General features: G+C 30.7%; 1 long non-coding RNA gene across 2 annotated transcripts; it reads right to left on the bottom strand.

Annotated features, from left to right (window-relative positions):
- Positions 1-253: 253 nt before the first annotated feature.
- LOC110735165 lies at positions 254-4,165 on the bottom strand. Of its 2 annotated transcripts, XR_002514020.1 has the most exons (3): positions 3,553-4,147; positions 3,307-3,429; positions 254-657 (listed from the first exon to the last, which is right to left on the bottom strand). It is a non-coding gene; the product is annotated as an uncharacterized LOC110735165 (long non-coding RNA). The 2 variants fall into 2 exon arrangements; XR_002514019.1 differs by having other exon boundaries at positions 254-3,429; positions 3,553-4,165.
- Between the last annotated feature and the right edge of the window lie 341 nt (positions 4,166-4,506).

Raw genomic sequence — 4,506 nt, 5'->3', positions numbered from 1 at the left:
CAATGCAAGCTTCCGAAGACCTCAAAGGAATTAAAATCACAAGGCCTGCTCCTCCCATCATCCATCTATTTTTTTGTCGACAACGTCCTCTTCTTTCTCGTAGAGAGCCAGGGCCATGGTAATGATTTTGTGGGCCCAGTTCCACATCGAAAAAAGGGCCCTTAATACTGTAAAAATTATACAATTTTTTTTTTATCTATAATTTACGCAACGCACAATTTTCCTATATATACATTACAAAATGAAAATGATATAGTATAACAATAATACTATCTCCGTTAATTATTATGTGCAACAACGGATTATTTTATGTCTCACAAATAATACCCTTTGTTGCACATAATAATTAACTGAGGTAGTATATTCAATTACGCAAAATCAAATTCGGATATTTTATTCATGTTGATAATAGCAACTAAATACAACTCAAAGGTTATATCAACTCAACTTATGTTAACTTCTGTTTATTTAAAAAGTGATATTCTTCTAACACTCTTTGAGGCAAAATCATCAATCAAGTCTTCATATTTCACTTTCTCTGGAAGGTCATTCTCAATTGCTATTATCGTAAATCCAACAAGTCTTTCTTTAGCATTGTAGAACGAAAATATGACTTCAATAGCTTCAACTTTGAAAAACTTTATTCTGCAGTTGCAACTGTCACAGGAATAATTAACAAAATTCCATATGCAATAGTTACATTAGGAAAACAATCCACATATTCCAAAAACCTCAAAATATTAATAGCTCCTTTTATGTCATAACGCAAAATTTCTTTAAGCAGCTTCAACTCCACACATAATTCACTCCCATCAATATCTTATTGTTAATTAGACATAAGTGCATTTAATTTTCAAATTCCAAACAAGAGGATTCCAAACTTAAATCATCCAATGACATCAACTTTTGAGGAGTAAATAAGAAACCAAAAATACTTTCATATTCCTCAAATTGCTCAATCTTTTGTAAATAGAACTAATAGCTTGATTTACAATCTAAGCTTGATTTACAATGTAAAGAAAGTAATCAAATCTAAATGATTCTTCTAGAGATAGAGGAACATTTGATGAAGAACCTGGATTTAGATTTGATTACTTTCTTTACATTGTTGATCAAGCTATTAGTTCTCGTTATAAAACATTGAGCAATTTGAGGAATATGAAAGTATTTTTGGTTTCTTATTTACTCCTCAAAAGTTGATGTCATTGGATGATTTAGGTTTGGAATCCTCTTGTTTGAAATTTAAATGCATTTTCATCAAAATGTTTTTTTCTTCGAATTTCACGCTTTTAGGGAAATATAGGATCAATATCCATTTCAATAGCAATTTCTTTAGCACTATTCAAAGCATCATTAATACCAGTTTCTCTATACCCCTCAAAAAAAAAAAAAAAAAAAAAAAAAGAAAAATCAACCCTCTTATTTTTTTAATAGCCACATCAATAAGCATATCTTTTGATTTTAATAGCTTGCTTACCAATTTAATTGCACATAATATTTCAGACCAAATTACTATTGTAATTAAAAACTCAAAATCACCAAGCTCATTATTTGCTAAGGATTTAGCCTCACTTTTTATATTGTAATCCTTATCATTATTATCGGCCACTTGAAGTAAACCTTCTCATATATCTGACATTTGAAATCTAATACCCTTAACACATTCAACACGACTTTCCCAACGAGTAGATGACAAAGACTTAACTGTTAGTCCTTTTATATTGTCTTTCAAGAATTGCCGCCTCTTAGTAGAAGCTGCAAAAATTGTATATATACGTTGGTTGACTCCAAAAAAGTCTTTATCTTTTCTACATGTGTTAGCCATATTACATATTGTCAAGTTTAAACTATGACAACCACAAGGAGTATAATTATAAAAAGCGTTAGAATATAAATCCAAAAATTTCTTTTGAACTCCTTGATGTTTTCCTTTCATATTAAGGCCATTATCATAACCTTGTCCTCGCACATCCATTATATCAAGATCAAGATTTTCAATTCATTTAGTAAAACATCAAAAAGCCCTTGGCCAGTTGTATTATTTACATTAAAAATCCTAAGAAAGATTCCTCAATGCAAATATGCAGAGACATTCACATATCTTAGTATCAATGACATTTGCTCTTGATGGCTAACATCGGGAGTACAATCAAGAATTATCAAGAAATATTTTGATTGCTTTATCTTTCTAATGATTTCATTTTTTATTGCAGAACCAAGCAAAAGTATCAACTCGTTTTGAATTGTATAACCTAAAAAATGAAATTGAATATTATTATTAGTAATACGCTTGACATGTTCTTGAATAATTGAGTCAAACTCGGCCAACATTTCAATCAAGCCCAAGAAATTACCATTACTTTTTTGGTATAGTTTCCTATTGAACCAAGAAAGGCTAGATTATGCTGAGCAAGAAATTTGACAATTAAAACAATTCTTTGCAACACTTTCTTCCAATGGTCTTTTTCTTTTTCATTCAATTAGCATTTGAGTCGTCTTATCAATAGTTTGATTCTCTTGAAACCTAAGATGCAACTCATACCAAGTAGTCATATCCTTAACATGATCTATGTTTGTCTCATGTTCTTTTAACCTTAAGTATATATGTCTCCAATCAACAAAACTTTCATTTGTTAATTGCCCTTTACCAATCCCTTTTAATTAAAGACTTTACAGCAAAAACAAAAGACTCTATCAAGCTCTTTAGAAACAAGTCAACCCCTATCATAGTTCTCACCATTTGACAACACTTTAATATACAAATTAGCAGTAAATCGTCTTGAAAATTTATCTTTAGGACCTTTCACAATATTAAAATTGAACATTTTGGAATCTAAACCATCCCAAACTCTTGGATCATATATATCAAGCAAATGAATAGGGATGTCATCAAAATTATCATCACTGTCATCAACATTAGTGTTATCATTTTCATTAACATCCGACACATCATCATTACAATCAATAGGCACATCACCACTAACATTAACATTTTTACTTGGCCGTTCATCAGCACAATCAATAGTCATATCATCAAAATTATCATCCGACACATTAAATATCAATTTTAGCATCAAGGCCACCAATACTATCATTTTCAACATTTACACCCACATTATTTGGATTGACAGTAGAAACTTGTGGCTCTTTTACAATAAACTTATCAACGGCCCCTCTTTGAGACTCAATGAACTCTTCAGGTTTTTCTTTTTATTACGCTTATCATATCCGTAAACATATTTTCTAATCTTAAGAGCCATAATTGCAAATTATAGCTAATAAAAAGTAAATAATATAAACATGTACCTTAAGGCCAAAAAAAGATTGAATAAACCTGGGATTCAAAACTATCGGAAGGCGACAACTTTGAACAATATAAAAAGAAAATCCATCCTCAAAGTGCCATCATAAATCCTTTCATAATTCAACCTTAAAAAATAGAAGAAAAAAAAATAGTAAATGTTAGAATAATAGAACATACGACATGCAGCAAAGTAAAAAGGAATTAAATTAATCAAAGTTTCCCAAAAAAATAATGAAAAAAATACGTACTTACAGATTGCAGCAAGAATGCAGTCTTGAAGATTTGCAGTAGAGATGAAACCAATTTAAGAGTAGTATTGTTTTACCCCAAATTTCCAATGTCGGCAACATGTAATTGAATAATATTTTTTTTTGATACAAAATATCAAAAATTTCGGATGATATAAATAGGGGGAAGATGGGAGAGATTCAATCGTTACTCCAAATTTTCTTGAGATATTGATAATTGAATTATAATTCCCGTTGCTTAGATAGATTGATCTAAACATGGGGAAAACAATTTGAATTCCCATAACTAATTGAAGTTTCATGGAAAAGAGGGGAAATTAATTAAATTGCTTGATAAAAATTAAATTTGGTTTAGAGTCAAATTTAGGGAAGAACAAGAAAAATTATAGGACTAATAGGGGAAAGATAATCTGGACTTTTAAGAGATAAATTGGGACAAATGAGCGTGAGAAACAAAGTTGAATGAATAGCATATTAAAAGGATGAGAGAGAAAGTATTAAAGCCATTAAAACCTAATAAAAAAAACGGTTATATCACCTTACAATTTATTAATTGAATTGATTTAAAAAATTTAGGCCATTACAATTGTTTGGGCTTTTATTTTTGGGGCCCTGTGCAAGGGTATACCTTTCACACTGTAGAGAGCATTCAAAATTTGAGGGGTGAAGGAGTATTCTCAACAGCGTCAATCTTATGAAAGAGAGTCTAAGGAAATTCATTAATAATGGGAAATCGACATCCATCGAGAGTGATCGCTGGCTCGACATAGGTTTAGCTTTATGTAGAGCATTCCAAGTGAGGACAACAACAAACCAATTAAGAATGGTGGCTGACCTTATTGACCAACATGGTTCGTGGAGGACTAGCTTAATTTGGAAGTGGTTCAATGGCATACAATATGACCAAAGAAATCTAGGCAATACATCTTTCTAAGGATGATTTTGATGATACAT

The sequence above is a fragment of the Chenopodium quinoa genome, unplaced genomic scaffold, assembly GCF_001683475.1.
Source record: "Chenopodium quinoa cultivar QQ74 unplaced genomic scaffold, ASM168347v1, whole genome shotgun sequence".
NCBI classification, from domain to species: domain Eukaryota; kingdom Viridiplantae; phylum Streptophyta; class Magnoliopsida; order Caryophyllales; family Amaranthaceae; genus Chenopodium; species Chenopodium quinoa.
Note: the sequence above shows the minus strand (reverse complement) of the source record. Positions and strands in the feature narration are given on the sequence as shown.